The sequence below is a fragment of the Mya arenaria genome, chromosome 9 (assembly GCF_026914265.1).
Source record: "Mya arenaria isolate MELC-2E11 chromosome 9, ASM2691426v1".
In the NCBI taxonomy this organism is placed as follows: Eukaryota; Metazoa; Mollusca; class Bivalvia; order Myida; family Myidae; genus Mya; species Mya arenaria.
The window spans coordinates 22,473,780-22,499,057 of NC_069130.1; the positions used below are offsets into that span (position 1 = coordinate 22,473,780).

A 25,278-nucleotide genomic window follows, 5' to 3' on the forward strand; every position below is an offset into this window, starting at 1 on the left:
GGATATTCCATACAAATGTCATGTTTTCTATAATGATATTAATTTTGGAGGAATAAATATGTGTTTTAAATACTTCCAGAGCAATTACGACCGCCTGATTGTAAACTGATGGCCTAAGTATTTCATACTGAATATACCTGATGTTTCAGCTACTCAGTCTTGAAGCAAATTCTAATCAATGTATGTCTATGATATAACATGTGTTTTCAAGCTGCACTTAAGATGTTTTTACCTTAGTAATTATCAAGCAATTAGATGAATATTTGTTCAATCTCTATCAGAATCAAATGTTATAGAAAAGTCGCTCACCATGAGTGCATTATTTTAAAGCTACATCTAGAAAAAAATGGTGTGTAGTAGTGTGGGGGGAACTACCCGAATTACCATATTGTTTGGATGAACAATCTGCGCTTACCAGGCTTTTTTATTTCTGGTACTCTTAATACCACACATATATGCTATGAACTCAGGTCAAAGCCATTTCAACTTTGCAAAATGTTTGAAACTAAACAGTATGATAGCGATTTAACATGACATGATAAGATGGCGGTAAAATATGTAACATAAGTGTCATACGTTACCATCATTTCCAGGCAATTTGAAGACGTTACATCAGTAATCATTTACCTTTACACACATTTTCCCCCTAGTGAATGTATTATATTGTGAAAACACATTGGTAGACAATAAATATACACAGTGATTTTTTAATAGCTAAAGGCATGGTTAGTTTATACTAATTTCCTTATATTTCGGTTTACAACTTTTAGAATCACGCCCGAAACACGAACATATGTCGTTTTTGAGAGGCCATGATACTAGTGATTTTAGTGATGAAACGATAATCGAGTACAATCGATAAATCGTCGTTGACAATTCTTTGTCGGCGACAATTGATAGTGGTTGTCCAAAATCGATGTCGCTAATGTTACTTCCGGTAACTACGTTTTTTTGCTGCGGTAAAAGACGGGTAAATGTCAATTTTTGTTTCCGGTAAACTCTCGTTGAAGACATTTTAACATGGGTGGTCATACTCTTACACAAATGCGGCGAATGTAAATACCTTTGCTTAAAAACTTACAAACCTTCCCAAAATTACAAATTGTTTTATTTGTTTATATATTTCATAAAACCTTCTTCAATAACCTGTTTCTATGATGTAGTGGGTCTGGTCTTACCTGCAAATACCGGTGATCCCGGCTTGATGCATTCTGTTTTTAAAACCTTTTTTGGTATCGTTTGTAATTAACTAATTTACTTTTTTGTGAAAGTTTTATGAAATTAAGATTTTCCAATAAAATGTTTAATATAACAATTAAGTGAATGTTAAGCAGGTTCACAAATATATAATATGTTTTTACATGGTTAACATGCTTAGATAACTTACTTGATGCGTTGTGCATCATTATGCAATTATTGTGCAATTATTAAGCATGTGTTGTGTTGTTATGTTTTTTCGTTAAGTTATTAAAGACAGAAAAGGTTCCTTGCACATGTATGCTTCAATGTGCAGTTTTGGGGGAAACTGACTCGTTCTAAATATTATCATTTTCTAAAATTTCAGAATTACCTTGGGCTGAAGATGGGTTAGATATCCTTTTCCACAAAATGTAAGTCATCGTATTTGTTTTGTGCTATATAGTTTTGCTTTTTCATATGTACATACATTTTATATACGGCTTAGGTCAGATATTGAAAAAGTTCGAATTTATTTGCCATGAATCGTTCATGTCTGAGTAGTTTACTGTTAAAGTGTAAACTGAAATTTACCTTTGTCCTTATCATGTATCCACGTCATTTTAAAGTGATAGTGTATTTCAATTCATTATACACTCATACTAATTACTGATACCAAGATTGTAACCGTGTATTTAATTGCTGAAAACGCACAAATATTATATGACTGGTGGGTCCTGAAAAAATAACAGTAATCAATTATGATTCATACGTCTGAAAACTCGTGTTTTCTGTAACTTTCATTCAAATTAATCACGGTATCTTTCATCAGAACCATTTTTTGTGATAAACGTATATGCATCCTTTTCGGAAAATATTACGGACCGACTTAATTGTGATACTACTTTAAGTGAGTAATAGTGTATGTTAAACACCTCTTATTGCATAAAGAAATGACAAAAGTTCTTGTTACGTTCAATTCAACATTTAACTATAATAATTCTTTAAATTATTGTTTTTAAGTGGACAGCATAAACGTTATACTGTTTTGGTTATTTTTTTAAACATTGAAAACATGTTTTTCTGTGTTCGAGTCCAGAAAGCAACTACTTCAGGACATTTGTAAGCATAATCCCTGAACATATGTGTCCCACTAATTATGACAAAAAAACAGATACACAGCTATTTGATATTTGTAATTAAATAAGGAAAAAAAGAAATATCGCAAACCGCAAATACACACGTTCAACATTGCATATCCCGACCAATGCATTGCAAGCAACAATGAGCCATATGCAAACACTGTTCTAATCAGATCTTGAATGAAAACCAATCTCTCGAAACAAGGTCTGGAAATTAGACTTGCAATCCATGAACTTTAATCAGAATAGCGCAAAGTGAATCCTTTAATATGTGAAATGTCCAGGTGCATCTGTTATAACAATGTAATAAGATTAGAGGATGACATAAACCACATCTTTAACGATATTAAACATAAAATTTTCCCTTAACATTGATTGCAAGTAGAATTAATAACCATGACATAAATATCTGTGATATCTAACATCTTTCAAATTGATGAATAGGGCACAAAATGATTTATGCTTTTATAAAAGGGATGAGTTTTAATGAAATTGTGTGGAGATGAGTCTGTCGACAACACAATTCATATGAGTTATTCGCAATATGTGAAGAGGCGTGATTAAGGTCGTAAATAACTTGAATGTTGGATGAAGTAGGATAAAGCATGTCAAGAAAGATTCCTATAGTCTGATACAGCAACTATGCTAGGAATAATAATAAGGAAATCTCAGCATTACCTTAAGTCACTTTATCCTTGTCTGGTGACAGCAACGTGAAGCAGATAATCAGGTGTTAGTAAAGATCAACACATTAAGAGAAAACCAAATTACATCCATATAGCGTTGTTTATGCTCGTGCTGAACCTTTGAAGGAAATGCACGACACCAGACGAAACTATCAGAAAATGTATTTGGCAAACAAGCATGGTTATCATGGCAAGTACTTCCAGTTAGAATTATAGTTTTATGACATAAAAATGCGTACATTTATAATCAATACCGTATGACATAATCTATAGGGAGTATTGTGATATAGCAAGTAAATACGTGTGCCTATCTATACACAAATCAAGACGTGATAATGGTTTAAAAAGTGTCCTATAGAAATTTTGATAGATATTTAATCGCACTCCTCTGTTTTAAATTTAATCGAACGCAACAGCAATCAGATTTAACATGAGATTTCTAGGAATTTCTATGCCTGAAATGACATTATAAATTACTTGCATTAATGCAGTCATGCAATATCTTGAATATAAACACTAATAAGTAATTGAATTCATTCCAAATAACTTATTTAGGAAACATAGTACGCTTTGGAAAGACTTTAATAAACATCAGGAAAACAAAATTTAGCATTTAACAAATGCCTCTGTGCTGATACGGGCTTGAAAAACCACAGCAGCGGCTGTTTTGTTACTTTTTTATAGAGTAAATAATTTGATATAATACTTATTGCATATATATTTTTGGCCTATTATTAAAAGTTTCAAAACTACATGGAACTTATGAGAACTCAACTTCCTATGCTGTGATCTTCCTTGCCCACTGAAGTATGAATTACAGCTGAGCAAGTGTGTTTGTTTTAAAATAGTGTTTTACACGTATCGTTACACTATTTTATCAACCTTCCATATAGTAATGAAAATTATACCATACAAGTACATCATAATTATAATGAATGAATAGGATTTGAATTCTAATCAGTCTACCCATTTTTACTTGGTCGAGAAAACAGCGAAATAAAACTTAATCGAAATGACTTGACTAATGTAATTAAGAGTGTGTCTTATTTTTAACGAGACATTTGCTCACACTAATTTCAAAATTTAAATCATTTGAACACTGTTGGCAACCGTCTAATAACATATTTTATTTTATGTTGACCAAACAAATAAACACAAAACCTTACAAGAACATAATTGAAGAACCGTCAACAACTGCTAAAGGATGCGATGTAGTTTAAAACATGGTTTGTCCAAGGAAGAATTATCTCAATAAATATTAATATCTTAATGAAACACTTTCTTTGATTATAAATGCATGACATCCCCATTTGAAATTTTCAAATCTCTCAAACAGATTCAAAACAATTTTAAAAGAATATATTTATATTGTGATGCGAACCCAAATATTCGTGCTGTTATTTTGTTTAAAAAATGACTTTAATACATTTCTTGATTTGTACGAGTAAAGGTTGACTTTTAATGATACATGAGTTGCTTAAATTAATTAAGTACAAATACTTTAGCAAACGCCTTCACTAATTTTCATTGACATAATATAACAAACTTTTATTGTTCTGTCTCTTTTGCTTACTACTAACGACTAGACGAAGTCATAGACAAGCAAACAGTAAATATAAATCACATTCATCATTTATAACAAAATCACTGTAATGAAAGGTGAAATTAATGAAGGTGAAAGTAATTCCTTGCACTCCTCGTGCATTCTTCAGCGGAAGTGCGGCATATACTCTCTTTGAACAACGGGTTTATGTCGCTATGAATCATATGCTATTGACGTCAAAAGTTAGTCTCTCATTTATGACAAACCAACTAAAATCAAGCGCATATAAGTAAATCTATCGCTCACAAAAGAACGAGGGTCAGACCCTCAGATACATTTATCTTCATGACAAAGTTTGTTTTTCTCACCGACTCATTACAACGTGTTCGGAAGAGAGAGATTACGCGCCATGGGGTTGTATTCAATATGCAGCTTAATTCAATCTTTCGATCATACGTAATTGCCCATCAGCTACATCCTTTTTAGATTCAAATGAAGACAAATAATGAAAATACACCCCAGTAATAATTAGTATATCCACCCTGTAAATACGTCTGTTATCAATGACTGTTATTATGCAGTTACTTTAATTACTGATTCTTAGAATGTTGATATGTGAAATTCAATGTAAAATGATTGTATTATGAGTGTGATAACAGTGTTTAATTTAAGGGCTTTAAGATGCTTATATTTGTATTAAGCTTTGATACGTTTGCCGTTTAACAATGATTATAGTACTAGGTTGTCATGAGGTGATTAGGGCTCTAGGACCTGGGGCCGTTTCAAATGGGGATTTTAGTTATTACTTCAATAATCTTAACAATTTTGATAAAATTTAATTTTTACATTTTTACTGTATTCAGGTTGTTGAATTATGAGTGAGGTTATGCACGAAAACTAGTTAAAAAACCCAGTAAATTCACATTTTACTAACCGTTCCAAGGCGGTATCCGACAATCCTTGATAAACACATCTGACTTTGTATATTTATATTATGTATGCACTGTGCTGTTTGCGAAGTTTTGTGCTGTTCTTCCGTATTTCTTTTATGTATTTTTTGTTTATATGTTCTATGTCTTTGGCGTTTACCTAATGCCATTAAACCGGGTTTATGTTTTTTTTTGCTACTGAGCTTGTTTCTGTAGTTTTTCGCATAAATTATCTATGAAATATCTAAAAGTCTATAAAAACGTCGCAAATTGATTTGTTTTGAGTTTTATAACTCTGTAGTCAATTTCAATACCGGCTAAAGGAACAACTCAATCAACTATTGGCAAAATAACATAACTATGACACTCAAGATAATTTAAATTTACAACTAAAATCGACTAAGAATTGTTGTTGGAACGGACCCCAATCCTAAAGTTCCCAATTCATTTCACCATCGAATCAGCACCGTTTCGATTAATCTCTTATCTTAACAAATGAAAGATAATCGTATATGTTCATCAACAGATCATCAGATGTAAAATTAATGTCTGTTCTTCACATATATTTGTTCTGCTAATGAAGTGTCTTTCTTCTACCAATCAATTATATATGTACATATCATATGTTTAGGCGGATGTCACTTTTGTCAGAAATTTCTATCTAACGAATGGCACTCAATTATTTGATGAGTTCTTCCACGACGAAAGAGTGCCTCCACAAATATTTGTTTAGCTGGTGAAATATCTGAAGTCATCCAAATCTAAACCATTTGTTTCTATTCACATTCATACTCGTATAGGAGTACTAATATTAATACGAAACTCAACAGAAATTATATTAATATCATATTTAAGTCTGGGCCCTTCTTTTTCATTTTATCAAAATAAGTTTTTTCGTTTGTATGAAGATTGTCATCTTTCTGCTGGGATGCAAGTTTTATTGGATATTAAACTAAAAGCATTGCAGACACAAAACTGTTTAAAACTAGTAGTTGTTTTGTTTTAAGATTACTAGTTGCCTATTACATTGATTGTAAATTGACCGTAAAAAATAGGCGTCATTAAGGTTACAAAATAATCATGAAAGTCAGGCCCTAGCGCTAAATACTTCACAGAGACCTAACTTATACTTAACAAAGACCCATTTTAAGTCACATGGCTGCGGCAATACAAACATGAGGAAAACACAAACACGCCAAGTATGTATCAATAATTACCTGCACGGTCAGCACAACAGAGCGTTAAATAAGTTGATAGGTACCCCACCTCAAACTTGGTCAAGCATGAATCAGATATTGCAACAAAATAAGTCTAACTATGAATGAAATATATCACTACTTCATACAATAATTGTTTAAGAGAAAAATAACTTATCATAAGACTAGTGCTCATTCTGTTAGGTTGTCTAGAACCAGAAAGAAACCATAGATAAAACATTGTTAACATATTTTATTTCGGTAGTATTTTGTCAACCGTTCAGCAAAAACGCACCAGGCCAAAGGGACAGAGTAATTCTATAGGTTGATACTATCATAGATCAAACGAAATATTTTTGAAAAATATATTAGGTTAAAGTTTATAAATCATTTCATTAATCGCCTGATATTAGTAATTTCGTTCGCGATGTATTTGCAGACGAAGCACCTTATTCACAATAATGCAATGCAATTTCACCATTGAATTAGCACCATTTCGATTCATCTCTTATCCTAACCAATAAAAGAAAATCATAGCTGTTCACAAACGAATCATTATACATGTCAACTCTTCACGTATATTTGTCCTAATGATGAAGTGTCTTTTTTATATTTACTTCAAAACAACGTACATAGCATAAGTAAAGGCGGGTGACACATTTGTCACAAATTTCTGCCTAGCACGTGACACTCAATTATTTGAGGAGTGATTCCACGAAGTAAGAGTGCCTCCACAAATATTTGTTTAGCTGATGGAATATCTAAAGGCATCCAAATCTAAGCCATGTGTTTCTGTTCACGTTCATTCTCGTACAGGAGTATTTATGTAGCTAACAAACTCGACAGAAATTATATTGGTACCACTTTTAAGCCTGGCAACGTCTTTTTCATTATACCACAATTGGTTTTCTCGTTTGCATAAAGATTTTTTATATTTCTGCTGGGATGCAAGTTTGACTGGACATTAAACAAAAAGCATTGCAGACACAAAACTGTTCAAAATTAGTAGTTGATTGGTTTGAAGACAGACGTCATTAACGCGCAAAATAACAAAGACCTAACAAATACTTAAGTAGACCCATTTATAGACACATGGCTGCGGCAATAAAAAAACAACACAAACACACCAATTATGTATCAAAAATACTTGCACGGTCAGCACAAAAGGGCGTTTCATAAATTGATAGGTACTCCATCTCAAACTTGTCCGAGCATGAATCAGATATTGCAAAAAAATAAGCCTATGAATGAAATAAAGTCATACAATAATTGTTAAAAAAATGAAAATGCTAATAAGGTTAGTGATCTTTCTATAAGGTTGTCTAGACCCAGCAATCAATCAATCAATCAAGAAAGCAAAGATAAAAAAGTTTTTTTAATTACATTTCGGTAGTATTATGTCAACCGTTCAGCAAATACGCACCAGGCAATTGGGACGGAGTAATTTCATGGGTTGATACTATCATAGATCAAACGAAACAATTTTGAAAAATATATTAGGTTAAAGGTTTTAATTCATTTCATCAATCGCCTGAAATTAGTTATTTCGTTCGCGATGTAGTTGCAGACGAAGAAAGTGTTTCAGAAAAATACGATGTAAAGGAATGGAAAGTTGGGTAACTATATTGGAAATCATTCCGTGGGAAATATAAAAGTTATTTCCCTTTATCTCCAAATTCCACTGTCTTGTTTATATATATATCGGATTTTGTAAGCTCGATTTTAGAAATGGAAATACACAAATTTAAGGGTAAAGTATATGAACTGCTCATCTTCTACTGGCCACTGTAATGAATCCATTCGAATCAGTTGTCACTTAATCCATAGACAACTGTTTTAGTTTATGATGTGACGTTTGATTATAGTTGCACATTGTAATACTCAGTTCTTATACAGTATTTATACAGACGTTTATTGTTTTCCTTTGACAGTTGATAATACACTTGCCATAGTATGACAGATGTAAGCGCAAACGCAATATGTAACAAATAATTGTAAGCATAGACCATTCATTGAAATAAACGTAACCTAATATCTACAATTTTATACATAAAACAGAAACACTTAAAATTGTTTTGTAAGATTTATATTGGCAAAATAATATGGTTTTGTCAAAATGTTTTCTCTATTGTTAATATTACTTCGTTAACTGTACTGGGTGAGTACCTAAATCTGAACACTTTTTGGCTCTATTTTTTAAATATGTTTAGTTAGACTTGCACCACAACTACACACATTTCCATCAGCATACTAGGATTCAAGACCAATTGGTTGATGTAAATGGAATTTTTAAGTTACTACCAATCTGCATGAAATTTTCTTTATTCTGTGATCGAAAATAAAACGCTTTCATAACAGGTGTTCCATATCTAGGGACTGTTCCGATTGAGGTACTCACCCAGTACAGTCCATTCCAATACTAAAGGGAAATAACACCGGACGGTGTCATGCTATGCCATCAGTCTACAAGTTTACAATCAAGGACTGAAGTAGACCAAAAGCAAGTTATTAATGTTCAGTGTACTTGGATTGTTTTTAATAGCATTATTCCAAGTGCATTGTTAGTACGTATACTATGATAACTATTCGTTGGTGCGATCATTTGTATTTGCTCTTAAACCACTATTTGTCATTAAGAAAAATCATTTATTACTAGGTTGCCATGTACCAGCACTAAATGAGTGCTTGATTGAATTTATTTGAAGACACGGAAATAACGATACGAGAAACATTATAAATTGTATATACTGTATAAGTATCAGGTGCAAGGTACAGTTACAAAGACACATTCAATAGAATACTTTTTAAACGAAGTCATAGACGGTTATAAAATGGAATTGAAACCACTTTTCTTATTACTAGTTTTACTAATACATTTTTATGAAACTTGATATTCTATTAGCTAACGCTAACGCTGAAATTGCTGGTATATTATTGTGCGGAAATATCTTCACACGTGTTTGCAATATTTACATAACTGTTTGATGGCTCTCTGTTGCTTTGAAACATTTGCTTATGACACACTAAACTGTAGAACAAGTAATTTTGATAAAACAAACAAGCATACCATGACGTTGTTTTGATCAATGTTATTCACTGCAATTTGTTGTATACAACTATGATTGCCTACGAGCATGTTCTCTGGGTGACGTTTGTGGGATCTGGCGAATTTTGATTTCGAATCTGGCATTGATTTTTATGAACGTTTATTTCGAAGCGATTCGTTTAACAAGCCAATTTGTACAAAATGTGTATTGGTATTCAAAAACAACGTTCAATGTTTGGTTTTTAAACAGATATATCTTACAGTCTAACAATATTTTCCAGAATGCCAACTGACAAGTAGTCTAAGAGTCATGTCTAAAAGTATAAGATTATTAGAGACACAATATAGGTTGATGAACAATCAATGTAGACTGCTTCATTTGGTTTACTCTTGTTTCTTTAAATGATCAAAACAAAAACAGAAAATGGTGTGTGTACAGATAAGAAAACAAAATATAAGCGATATCATGACGCTTTTTAAACTGGGGAATTTGTCACCACGTAGCTATCAATCGAAAAGCCCAATTCATGAAAGTTTTGTTTTTCATCTGTTCACAAATTGTATGTAAATTTTTTAACATAAAAATCAATTGAGTTAACATAATTATGTATTACAATTTAACCGAAGTTGTGCAACTATCACCCACTGATATGATGCCTTATTAATATCAAATTTGTATACGTACATGCCTTACGCTAATTTTGGTTAGTGCATTATCCTTTGTAGAAATAGAATAGTTCTACAGGGAATACGAGTTCTTGATTGCTATCTTATAATTATACAAATTTTCCATATGTAGTTTATGGTGAACCTTCAATTAAACGTAACATGCTCTCTGTGAGATTGTTCAATAGCTTGTTAATATTTGATGCAATTTGACGCTACATACAAGTTGGAAATGTATAAAATTAGACGTAACTTCATTTTAACTGTATCTCAACTAAAAGCTGCACTCTCGCAGATAGATAGTTTTGACAACTTTTTTTTTATTTTTTTGTCTTTGAACGAGCCAATCTGTGCGAAAATCCATGAAAATTAGTTGAATAAGACTACTGACAAAATATTAGGTCGAAGATTTTTATATTTAAGTTAAAAAATTGATCTTTTATGCATTTTTTCTTAAATGGTTTAACGGTTAAGGCCATAAAACATTATTTTTTAACGGAAATATGAAAATCTCCGATCTGATTTTTCGTCAGCAATCTTATATTATTGGTTTGCAGATATTTACGCAAATATTTGCTCTTTCCAAGACATAAAATATAAAATGTAAAACTGGTTAATCTGTGAAAGAGAGTGCAGCTTTTAATGCTTTTGCTGAAAAAAGACCAGATGAAATCGGATGAAATAATTTACCTCCTAAAGGACACGAATCAGAACCTTGCATACATTTGACTCTGATGACCAGCTGGAATAAGAGTCTATAAATAGATATATAACCCAATGAAGGACAAGAGTCACAACCTCACATACATGTGTCCTCCAGACAAAATACATTTGTTTTGTTCTCCACATAATTATAATTTTAGTTTTACAATCGAGTTGGACTATCTCAACTTCCTATAAATGACACGTGGGATATACAGCGCCCAGTGTTGTTCAATGTGATACTGATAAAGTTGGTCTTTTGAGCAAACATCATTGACTTCGTTTACTGTGTAGGTTCCTTATTTAAAACACATTATCCAATTAGTTACATCGGTTCTTGATCAAATTAATAGCAGTTTATTAAACAAATGCTATCTCCTCTCTGTAAATATAAGTACATCATTTTTTAATTTCATTTAAGATGCTGTTGAAAGTATCTTTTTAGCACGAACTTGCTCCTATAATAATTGACAAAATGGACGCCTGGTCCTGTTCCTGAAATTTGCATTGAATCTAACACAACTTTATTTCATCTTGCATATAAACAATTTTAATAGAATTATGTCAAATTGTATCAAATTCGCACATTTTTTTGTCATAATGATGTAGTTTCATTAAAACTGGCCGTAATGTCGTATAGTATGTAAGCTTGTTAAGCAATTGTGATTGTGGTCATTTTTGCTTTATTTCAAGTTGGAGGTATAGGATATTTGCCTTTGATACGTGTGTCATTAATGAAGATTAAAGTACAAGATAACAAACCCGCTTATATGATTCTTTATGAACCAGTATATAGATTTCATTTAAATTACAACTTGGTAGCATTGTGCTCCAAAAGATGAGTGACATTTATTAAAGTTCAACATCAGAGGCAAATAATGCCCGTCATACACACATTATCCCCCAAGAGACAGTGATCGGAAACGTACATTTACTTGTCCTTATGATGAACTGTCTTTCTTATATTCACATCATTATAACACACACGGCTGACGTTCAGAAGAGCTCTCACATTTGTCAGAGATTTCTGTTTAACGAATGACAATATATTATGTGATGAATTCTCCATCGACGTACGAAAGCCTCGCAAATATTTGTATAGCTAATGAACTCTTTGAAGTCATCATCAATAGTTGTTTCTATTCATATTAATACTCGTACTCCCAAATTGATGTTGCTGCCTTATTCGAAGTTAAGAATGTTGATAACATAGTCAAACCTTGGACAATTCTCAGTTAATATCTCTAAAATGAAAGCAAAATTCAGATCTGTGTTCCCTTTCTGTATGGAAGTTATCTTTACATACAAATATCACTGTAAGAAATATAAAAATAAGCTCTTGGAGGCAGAAAACTTTTGAATAGCCTGCGCTTTTGCGGTTTTACTCTGGTAAATATATACTGGTTATCATGAGTCTTATATAAATTTAGTGAATATACGTATTGTGTGTATTAATACTAGTTAATTTAGAACTAGGTTATATTACTTAAAGTTGGATAATTATAAAAATAAAGTGTATTTCACTTACTTTCTATTGTCATTTAAGACTCTAGACACAATTTAAAATATACGAACACAAAATTTAAATTCATTAGGTTTAAAGATTAAGTCATCATTATCAGAATTATTACTACACATATTGATGAACGTCATCATTCAAGCTTTAATTATAGCAGTTAATCTTTTAAAAATAGAGTTTCATTGAAATGGCAATTCAATTTTTTGTTTTACCTATTATTTCTTGGCACAATTCTATATTGGCAGGTAAATATTAGACAGGCGCTTTTTGATATTACTGTCGCTTTAATTACTTATTTCTTCTAACAAATCTTGGTGTTTAACATAGATATAGAGTTTTTGTTGCAAAATGGCATATAGTGGCATAAGTATAGACTATAATTTATAATAACTTTTAGAAGTACACTCGAAATGAGTGAAGGTAGTGATTTATTTTCATGGCAACTTTTTATATAAGCACGAGAAATGTCTTTCCTTAAGTGTACATTATAACGCACACAATAGTTGTACTCTTGTTGTAAACAAAGCTCAATGCTGGCTAAAATGTTAACAATATCCATTAATAAAAGCTGTATGCGAAGAAATGTTTGAACGGATGAAACAAGACCAATATTCCTTCGGGAGAAAAAAAACAAGATCTTTGGTATTCAATATTATTCAAGTTTCGAATGACCTAAAAAGGAAAATGGTTATGGCTAGACGCCAATGTTTTCTCTTTAACCACAGCGATTTCAGACAAGTCTTTTTTTTCAATAATCTTCCCTATAGCACCTGAGTGACCATTAATCAAGGCAACATAAGTTCGCCAATTAAATTCAATTTTACATAGATGTTAATAACAGCATATGAATTTAACAGGATACGTTCGTTTTCAAATGATACTTATACATAAGTGTTGACTAAAATATATATGTTATAATGTTATAGAAGAAATTGATTTGCACAATGACTATAAAAATCCCTTCCGACAAATGTTTCTAAGCACAATTCAACAGGCAAAACATCCATGAACTTATTTTTAAACTATCGTGAAGGTAAATAAAATGTTTAAGACGTCGCTAGATTTGTTGGCTGTATCGCAATATCATTGTCGTCGAAGAGTCTCACCCAAACCAAGGCTGCTATTCTCATATTATATTATGGGATTATTATTGTGCTTCGAATGATAATATTTTTTGCATTGAGCTTTTGCGATATTACATAAGCAATGAATGTTATCACCTACTTGCAGAAACTATATAAGTAGTATACAGTTTCCTCAGAGTGTTTTTGGAACGTGTAAAATAGGTTTGCTTGGTAACAGAGTGATACGAGCTAAATCGATAGTATTAATTTTATCAAAATTATGCTCTTATTTGCGATCTGTTGAGTTTCTTTTGTGTTAGAGGCGATCCTTCTCTTTGCCTTCATACGTTCTACGTTTTATTTTATTTTAATCCGGCTTCTATGTAAAATCATATTCCCGAAATTAACCAAGTGAGCGTTACGGATGTTTTGAATGTAAAGGTTGAATGTGAAATAAATTTGGGCTTGGAATTTTGTACAGATATATATGTAACGACTCGAGTTATTCTTTTATGAGTCTTTTATCTTATGTTTAAAATATGTGATTTTGACATTTCATGCCAGCCTTCAGTACGTTTTTAAGCTTTTATAGTTTTATAAAAAAAAACTACAGAAATAAGCTCAGTAGTCGAATGTTTCAACATTAACCACGTTTAGTGGCACACGATCAACGCCAATGACAAAAAATAAAAGCAAACAATCACAAACCAGAAACATTGAACAACAGCACCAAACTTCACACACAACACAGTACATATATATTAAAAAAAACTAGCAGTATTTAGCAAGGATTGTTTGGTACCGCGTTGGAAAGGTTAGTAAAATGTAAATTTACTTCTGAAAATCTTTTTAAAGATATGATGCAGTTATTGTTTGAAACTATAAATATCTCACACAGTCTACCTTAGTAAATAAAACAAATAAAAAAGTGTGATCATATAGTTGCATAATGAAAAGCATCATTGTACTAAAACTGGAAATAAACCCTATGTTTACTTAAATCTTCTTCCAAAATTAAGCTTATCTCGTTCCTTGTCCATAACCTCATTTGTAGCATCACTACGTAAAGAATAGACAAACAAACAACATAAACTTACCTTAAATGTATTATGCTGACGGTTTAACTTTTAATTAGAATTGGAGTAAGTAATAAAATATGCCATACGTCAAATCATTTCATGTTAACTGTCCCATTGCACGCCAATATAACACATTCGTCACATATAGTAATAATGGTCGTTTGACGTCCGTTCTGCAGATATAATAAAACTACAAATAAGGTGGTCGTCAATGATGTTTTGTCATTGGTTTGTGTATTAGGCCAAATAAAATTGTTTGTTTACGGTAACCTTCCCAAAATTTCTAGGTAGGGTAGGTCGGGATTTTTTTTTTTTTTCAAAATCTGTCGTAAGTTCAGAGTGTTTTCTTGCACATGGCAGTCTTTCCTACATTACTGTCATTGCCTGACTTTGTTATATCATATAAACAATAATTCTGAATAAAATCTGCATGCATTTATCCGCCCTTCGTAACACTCTATTCGCTAACGAAAATTTGTTTTGCTCAGAAACGGAAAAAAAATGGTTAGGGTCGGCGCATTTTTATAGGTAGGGTCGAGTTACCCGAAACAGACATATTTTTTTAAGGCCTTAGTATGATTTAATGCAATACTAACAATTCAATTTAAAATGTTATGGGGTCACCATGTATCCGTGTTTAACATCGTTAATTAAACATCGGATATCGTAAAGTAAGCACTCCTGATTTAATTATTAATTAAACCACCATCGTTTTAAAGTCAAACGAATATCTCGAATATTCACCCTTTACACCGAAATCGTTGCAATGATTATTCGTAATTTGAAATGAAAGTATAAAGTGATTATTGAAAGGGTCAGTATATTGTGTGAAAATGTATATTTTTGACATCATGCAAGCGTTCAGCAGCTTTGAGGCTGTCTCCTTTTTGTACATTACTTGTAGTTCATTTTATAGCATCCCTGCAGCAAGAATAGACATATAAAACAAACATTAACTTGCATTAAATGAATTATGCTGGCAGTAAAACCTTCAACAAGCATTGTGGACACTAATAAAATATGCCATACGTAAATCTATTAAATGTTAACTCCTCAGTCGCACGCGAAACTGGAATTTTATGTGCAGAGAAAATATTACATACACATTATACCGAAACATGATTTACAAAGGACCTAAAATATAGGAAAAAAGTCATTTGACGTTCGTTTTTGGATATAATATAAATAGGGATGGCAACGAGTAGTAAAATTGGTACTCGAGTACTTGGAAAATCTTCCGATCGAGTGCTCGGGTACTCGATTACTCGGACAACCTGGATTGTTGTTTAGGAAAGACAAGTTCGTGTATCGTTCATGTACTTTGTGCATTGGTCGTAATATGTACCTTATAAGAAAATCAATAAAAAGGAAACAAATGTTGTTTCATGCATTTAGTTTGTCTTTTTTATTTCATTTTATACATACATTATGTTCTACAATACAAATATAAAGTGAAACTAGGGTCATATTCGAGTGTCTCGATGGTCGAGATATACTGAATAATGAACAACATTCAAAATTACAATAAACGAAAATTATTTCTAATTTGTTTCGTTAATTACTCTACAAAATAACATTTATAATGCTAGTTTTTGATACTGAAATGTTGGTGTTTACCTCATTGATATTCATAATTCCTGAATTAAGATATCCACCAATCAATTATGATTAGCATTGCAAAAATACGCCCATTCAGGAATCATTGCATGTAACGGTCGTTACTAATTCGCTCGTAAACGTCCATTGTTTGGTGAAAACTCTCTAATTTGTAAACAATACAATTTTGTAGGAGATGTACCGCTATCAAAACTTCGCTTATTGACATTTGTGCTATTTGCAAATAAGGACCCTTTGTTGACAGTTTGCAACTCTCACAACAATTAGAGTCAATTGTGTACATAGCGGGGATTAGAGGGACCGTAAATTATCTTCTTGGAAACGCGCCAGATCTGATACTGACGTCTGTAAATCGTGTATTAAGTGAATTTCATAAAAAATATATTGTTCCAGTACTCGAAAAGTCGTTGTTATATTCAAAAGTTCATCATATATTAAATCTCTGTTGGTGTTCTGATTGTTTGCAATAACAGCAACAAAAAGCAGAAAGCATAGACAAGAAGCTCAATTTATATAAGTAGTATAAAGACCAAAAATAAAACATTGAATTTTAAAAACGCATATTAAAGTTTTCAGTTGAATGCTATGTTTGCATTCATTTCAAATGTTTTCACTGGTTAAATAAATTCTAGAAAAGAAATATTTTTGATTGTGTTTCAAATATATAAACACTGTTCCAGGCAAATTAAAATCAACTTAATATTAGTTTGCTTGCTTTCAAATGGTACAAAAACACAATATAATTCCGTTCAATTGTCATGAGAACTGCACTTTCAAAATTGCTTCTCCTCTCAGAACGAAAGTCAATTATCGTCCAATAAGATGCTCCCAAATTTATTGGGGCGCGAACTGTTTCGTCTAATTGCTCTGTGAAAACAACTCGATAGCCCTCAGATGCACATTTTTGCCTTATATTTTTAGATTTATAACGTGCACTGGTGTGCAGTATTTTTTTATGAGAAATTGCCTTTAAGGGAAGATCTCGTTTGTTCTTCCTTTACACCGTATTCGTTACAATTCACGTTCTTAATATTAGAAAATGCATAAGGACTTCGGTAATCGATCAAGTAAAAACATCGCATTTGTTATTTTTTTTCCGACATAACTGTTACATAATATGTCTCTACATATCGAAACATTTCACATCAAAACAAAAATAATTTGAGGTCACTAGTCATCCAATATTGACATTATTGTACAGCCGATACTCTAATTGTTCCACGGAGAAATATGATATAGTGTTAAGCTTATTCGGGATGACACATGCTTGCTTTTATATGATATTTGTACTAAATATAGATTAATATTGCTTCCAATTGACATTTTATAGTTCTGTTCGCTGTTCGTTTACTGCCCGTTTCAGCAATTATTATAAGTGTACCCACTTTGTTCTGAGCGTCTGTAAGAGTTTTCTTCTGTTAATGCGAGCATTTGATTATGTGTTTGCCTTTGGTGTAATCCTTTGGAATCATTTAATGTCTATATACTATACACTATAATTGTGTGTAACGTAGATTTACAGTTGAACAAAAATGAAATCTTAATTGTCAATTGACAAACCAGAAAATCTTAAATATCCATTTCGGATTGCGTTACATGACTTCTATGTTTAATGTATATATTTACCATAAAGTGTAACCGGCTCTATTTAAATTGCTATTCAACAAAACTTGTCTAAAGTCGCTATCCTTAAAGAGAAAAAACACTGTCTTGTCATAAAATGTTTCCATTTAAAGTAATTCGAAACAAGCGTAATGCTTATACAATTATGAGTGTGTATTGTTTTATCCCGAAGGATTCCTGCTTTTTGTTTTGAGACGACAAACATTGCTTTGCAGACAGAGTTTTTAATTGCTTTTTGGTGTGATTTTAACGTTTATTGCTGAGGTTTTGTTAGACTAGAATATTACTGCGCTTGGATAAGTAAATTTAATGCCGTAATATTGTATGACAGGAGAATGCCATTATTGTGTTTGTCATTTCCATATCCAATCACTGTAATTTATAACGGAAGTATATATGTTTATTACAAATTATTATTTGAGTTTATCAAGGTTTGCCAGCGCCTAATGGCTGTGTTATAGCAGCAACACTGAAATCGTGTTACATGTCACAAGTGACATGAGAAAAAAGTGACTGCAAATCCGAGGCGATTCTAGATATTAGAAGAATGGAAGAAACAGAGTGAGTGACTAGTGATCCAAAATTAGTGGTTCGTTCAGGTGCTCTGTATGAAGAACCCAATACACGGGATCAATATTTCATAGGTTTAAACACTACTGAGTTTGTGTATAAAAATTATATTGGATGCCTGGTAGCGCCTTATTTTTTTGTAACTCAAGAAGTTTTTATTATGTAGTAATATTATATAAAGTCATACTGACAAACGTCCGTTTTCAAAATACATGTTTAAGTGGTCGAGTTGAAGGATGTGTTTGCTTTGAGCTACAGGTTTCAACTGTCATTCTAGCTGGACTGTGTCATAAGAACAAATGTAGCTGTAAGATGTTATTTGAAAAAAGGGAAATATTTTATCAATTATTTCCTAATATTGGAGAACAAATCGCAACCTAATAAGTATAAGTTTACTTAAAATGTTTTATAAATATTAGAATACAGTCTTATTCCGTCTAAATATTCAGCACACTCGTACTTATCTCCCATTATACAACGCGATGACCTTCTTTGGCTTCCAAATTGTGTTGACGTCACTGTTGAGAATGTGACTGGGTCAGCCGTATTATAGTCTTTATAGGGTGCAGAAATACCTTAATTAACTCAAAAACAACAACAACTTGATGGTCATCAGATGAACATGTTTGCACGTGACGTGTTGCGCAGTATTTGTGTTAGTATATGAGTTAATCATTTAGTCGAATATTTAGCTATATCTTCTTAATTGAACTAATTTTCGCAATGCACCTTCTGATTTTGACACTAATGACGGAAAAAAGCCTTTAGTGTCGACAGTAAGGTGGTTTTTGAAGTTATTTAAACTATAAGACGGTTTGTGGCGATGCGTTATTACTTGATGTGGTACAAAGAGTATTTGCTTTGTTAATACATATCGATAAAACATATTAAAGCTGAACTGCGCAATGAAAACTTTTAATATTGTAATAAGTACATTTCAAAGCATGCATTATCCAAATCCGTTTAAAAGTTATGTTGAAATAATAGAGGAGGCTTCGTCTTTACGACAAGTACATTCGAATTTCGTGATGTAAACAAATTTGTGCTAACCTTACAGTCTAAAAGTAGAGTAGGTCAGTGTCAATGTTTTTACTTTCATCCGACAATAATTGCTCTACAGGGTCCCGTTTCAATAACATATCTTAGTCGTAAAACCCTGCTAAAGAGTGCTAATGTACCCCCGTTATGTAAAGGGCAGAATTAAAGCGAAAAATGTCTAAACGATACTTTTTTTTGAAACGCAGTAACGCCAAAAACAGAGTTTCACATTGATAAACACGATCTTAAGTCTTACTATATTCATTTCAGCAGGTCCCTGAGGAATGTATTGTGGAATTAATATTGATGCAAAAAGCTACAGAAACATGCTCAGTAGCAAAAAGTTTAAACATAAGCCCGGTTTAGTGGCAATGGCCAAACGCCAAAGACATAGAACACAAAATCACAAACAAAAAACATAGAACAGCACACAACTCTACAAACAGCACAGTGCATAAATACTATATATATATATATATATATATATATATATATATATATATATATATATATATATATATATATATATATATATTCGAGTGGGACAGTTTTAAAGCTCTTAACAGACGTTATACGAAATCTAAAATTGTAACGTCGTATTAAGACCGTGATAACACATTCTTTTTGCTACTTCAAATGCAACAAATTTGATCCTTTAAACGTATTTTAGTAAGTCATGTTACATATAATTATACAATATGACTAAGACTGTAACAAAGTGAAGAATACTCACAATTTTAGTGTTTACCTCAACCCTGAGCACAATAAATTTATATAAATATATGTATTTTGAGAAACCTTTATTTCATAATACCTGAATGTGTGAATTTCTGACTTAATAAATGTAACTCTATTACAAGCCAATAAATATCCGTTTCTTTTATACCCTTAAATTGTTGTTTTGATTGATAGAAATAATAGACAATAAGGAATGCTAGAAGCTCAATAAGGATTCTTTTATTATTCTTGACATGATGTGAATAATAAAACAGATATTTTAGCTTTTACGATGAAAAATGTGTTCGCTTTCAGTTAACATATTTGAACTGGGTATTTTGCTAGTCGGTGGCATAACTGCAAAAAGACATAACCTGTTCAAGGTTGTATACTTTCGAGAAAAAAAATGATATTGCATATATTAGATTTCTTTCTTACAAATTGGAAACACAACATAGCAATACAATTATTCCGTATAATTGTTCTGTGAATTGCATTTACATAATTACTTTTTCTCAGAGTAAATTATCGTTCCAAAGGAGAAGGCGCCACAAATTCTGCCTATTTGCGTTGCGAACTATAATTAGAGTGCCCTTGAGATGCACATTGTTGCTTATTTGTGCAAATATATTACTAACGTATAATATTGCCCGGTACAATAAATGGGTAATTTACACTAGTCGAATTTCTCAATTCCTTACCCCAACCCATCTTTTTTAAGTTACACATTACAATGTTCTTTCGGATTTTGACATTAATCACCGACCCGAGCTTTTAGTATTTACAGTACGGAAGTAAACAATAAGGCACTTTATGATTATGTTCAATAACTTGATGCAGAAAATAGCGAAGTTACTTCAGGGGAAAATGTAGATGGCAACATTTTATTTGTGACGGTTAGATTACACAATGAAAAAGGTGTGTGTATATGTATACCAGTGTCGTTAAAGATTGATGATGTTTGATTGGAAAAATATAGCAGCATCAGTGATCAGTAAGAGATATTTAAATAGTTTTTGTATATACATATCAATAATATCTTTCAACATTTATATTAAAAACACTGGTTTTGGGGAATATCTCCACAACCATGCATAGTCCATCCCCATTCTATGTGACAAAATGGCTGGAGTTTCCGAATGTCACTTAATGTGCCCTAAAGTCTACGTAGGGAGTAGGTCAATTTCTACAGGTCCAGCCAATAGAGAAAATAACTGTTGTTGTAAGATAATCCATTTGTCCATTTTCTCTTTTTATTTGACAAATTTACTCAATATAAGGTTTCTTTGCTCCCGATAGGCATTTGATGTTGATGTTCACTGCTCTTTTACAGCAGCATTTTTCGCAGATATTATAATTGAACCAGATGGCTTTTAATCATACCTCATATCTCTGATGTTTCAGTTCACATACATGATTATGTATTTTAATCATTAAATGTTATTTTGGCTTCGACTCGTGTGTATAGAGATTTTACAAATGAAATAAATAGACTCGTATATGTCAAGGTCGTACAAGGACAGCGTCTATATTATAGTTTGTGTCATGATATTACAAGCATGGTAGGCAATACTTGATTAGTCTTATATTGCATTTGGATTAGACAATTATTTTTAAATATGATAATTACTCTAAATACGCTGATGAAAACTATAGGGACAAGCCCATTTGCCAGTGAAAGAACGCTTATCGTGCGTAAAAAGCACGAGATGAAAGTCAAATAGACAAAATAACGAGAGACACAAACACTAACTCTTGTCAGTAAGTCTATGATCGTAAAGTAAAGTTGATAAGGCCAGTCTGATACATTTTACTGTATGTTGGAAAACCATGACGATAATTATGTAATAGGCATTATTATTTCTTGCAAGCGTGCTCATATAGTGAAATTGTGTTCCTTCTTGTCATGTATCAGTCTGCTAGAGATAGAATGTGCAAATTATTACAAATTCAACGTGTTAGTACACATTCTATGTTCAACTCATATGAAAAGGACAGCCTAAGAGGTGGCAAGAATTTCGATATAAGCCATTAAATAGAATGTTTGTAAGTTATTGGTTCAAACTCAGAATATGAAACATATAAAGCCTTAGAGCAACACAACACGACATTGTAGAAAACATCAACTGTCGGTTATATTTAGTAATTTCAATGTTTGTAAAGCATACAATAAAACTTCTGAAAACAGATATTTCAATCATGTTCTTGTTTTTGATAATAATCCTACAGGAAGCAGAGGTTTCCTTTTTGCAAAGGATACAAATACACTCGAACATGTTTATAGACTTGTCAGCATAAAAGTGTTGTTCTTTAGCTTCTTGGAATTGTTAACATAACAGGCAAGCTTACATAGGTATCATTTTGCGTTTGGACTTAAATGCGAGAACTATTTTAAATGATCATTGTTAACTACAGTGACATGCTCAGTAGCGAAACAATGAATATGGACCATCATTAAAGGCACTTGATCGAAGCCAAACAGTCACTATACGAGAGACAAAAACATAATAGTATTTAAGTAAATTTGAAGTTGGGTAGTTTTTTTTATAAATATTGATAATAAATGTCTGATACATTACCTATGATTAAGGAAACCTCGACGTTAATCGTATAATAAACACAATTTTATCTTGCTAGCATAATATTATGTATATGTTGTGCAAAAGCATTTCCATCTTTTTTGTCGGTCAGCTAGAGATAAAATGTGTTCAAAGTTACAAATACAAGGCATAAGTACGCACTCAATGTGTCAACTCTTGTGAGAAAATACTGCATAGTGAGTGACAACAATCACAACATTAGCCATTAGTTAAGACTGTCTGTGAGGAAAAGGTTTGAACTCTGAATACGCGTCTGCGTGGCTTTAGCCTCCTCCGGAGGACGCTAGACGCGAGCGGTGGTTCCCGGGTCAAGAAGGTCCGTCACTTCCATAAATTGAGATTAGGTATTTTTGGTACCAGCACGACCACTGGATTTTTTTTGCCGCCATTCAATTGGTCGAGCTTTTTTTTTTTAATTGGTATTTTATTCAAACAATATACATGTAAATACAAGCATGTCAAAGTCAATTATTAGTTCAAAGGTGGGCACGTGGGCATCTTCGCGAGGATTCGCAGGACTACGTCTTGGTGCCACTCCAGGTGAGTATGTATGCTGTGGATTCCCGTTGTTCCAGGCTTGGACTCGTCTAGGTACTCTTCCGCTGTGTAGTGGCAATCAGCACCGATAACTATGCCTGTCCTTCCGTAATCTTTGGTAGCAACCTGAGTTGTCGTTCCTATCAGCATTCTCTTTGGATCTTCAACGATTTTCCTGACCGCGACTTCTACGTCTTGGCTATTCTGACCAACGTAGACTTTGAGTAAGTCGAATATGTTCTGTTTCGTACCATCCGTGTTCGTACCATCTAGCCAATCGTACTGAGAGTGAGGCTGAGTAGTATACTTGTAGTGGAACTGTGGCTTCTGCGACTGACACATGACTGTCTTCTTCTTGTAGAGCTTGACGAGATCACCCGTTGGAAACGTCTCCGCCGCCTTGTCGAACTGATTGTTGTAATCCCATATGTAGTTCATGTCCATCTTGTTGTAATGGCGGGTCTCGCAGTTGAGCGGTACTCTTTGCCGCTGATTCATCCAACCGTAGGATATGGTGTCCTTTCGATTGAAGTTACACGCTGAGAAGGTCATGTCGAGGAACTGGTAACGTTCGTACCCATCCAATTGATACATCAGAAGCTGTCCGAAGTCGAGGATTCGCATGTTGTTGATCGCGAAGGGATGCACGAGCAAGCACGTAGTGTCTGTCTTTGTAGCACTCAACTCTTGATGATTGTAGGCTGTCTTGCTGAAATTGATCGTGATCACCTTGATGTTGTCTACTCCAAAGCGTTTATGGGTAGCGATTAGATCAGTCTTTCTGTAGTGCCGTAGCCTGCTATCTCCACTGTGGTAGAGGAATGACCCATATCCTCTGGATACCTCTCCTCGCTTGCTCTGGGATCTGACATCATTTCGCCAGTCTTCCTCTCGTAGTCCTCTTCTTCGTCGCTTAGCTCCCTCTGGATCCTGCTGCGCGGCGAGCTTTCTCTCGATCCAGTTTGTGGAGGTGTGTTTGTACTCTGGTTCCCCGTCGTCCATTGACCTATCGCCACGCTTCGACATTCTTCTGTAAAGTGTGGTAGTAGAAAGGGTCCGTAACGGTATTTATCGTCTTTAAATCCGCGGGAGTCTATATCAACTCCAACTCTAATATGGTGATCCGAATTAGGGATTCGCACAATCGATCCAAGATTCTTGACCAAAGTCTTCTTCTCCTTCGGCTGCAACAAGGCTGGGATTCCTGAACTGATAACTGAGTCTGACACGCTACGCTCCGATATTCTGGTTGTTTCTCCTCCGGCATCCATAACTATTGTGATGTCGTCATCATTTTTTCGCAGTTTTTATAGCAGCGATGGCAAAGTACCAGAGAATTAATCCGCCGCAAAGAAGTAGATCCCGTTCCGGTTGAGATGTAAGATGGCGGAGAAAGCCCAACTGGGCGTGGCTTGTGTTTCTCGCACATGCAGACCTCTTCCGGCATTGCTCCGCACGCGCTGCTTCGCTCCAAATACTCGTTATCCCAGTCAAATCCATCTCCGAGATGCTCCCAGCCGACGTGACGGTTGTCCAAGTCGTATGTCTTTCTAAACCATCTAACAGGCACCTGCCCAGTGTAAGACCCATTAGCTATAGCTTGCTTAGCCCAAGCAAATTTCTTATTGGAATATTCCGGCATGACTGTCCTCTGCGAGTAAAAGTCGAAGAATGACTGAAAATAGGTAAGTACGTCACTAAAGTAGGTCAATTAACTCATTAATTCATCCGCGAAAGCGAAAGTAGATCTTGCTCTAGACCAATCAAAAGCGAGTATGCAAATGAGCTGACCAATCAAAAGTTGTTTACATCGTCGTCAAGGAGATAT

The 25,278-nt window shown here is 33.2% G+C and overlaps 1 long non-coding RNA gene across 2 annotated transcripts in view; it reads left to right on the top strand.

Moving 5' to 3' along the window:
* Positions 1-25,278, top strand: part of LOC128203758 (uncharacterized) — a 340,403-nt gene that overhangs the window by 298,623 nt on the left and 16,502 nt on the right. For both annotated transcript variants that reach the window (XR_008256036.1, XR_008256037.1), the window contains exon 9: positions 1,565-1,610. This is a non-coding gene — a long non-coding RNA (uncharacterized LOC128203758). The remainder of the gene's footprint in view (positions 1-1,564; positions 1,611-25,278) is intronic.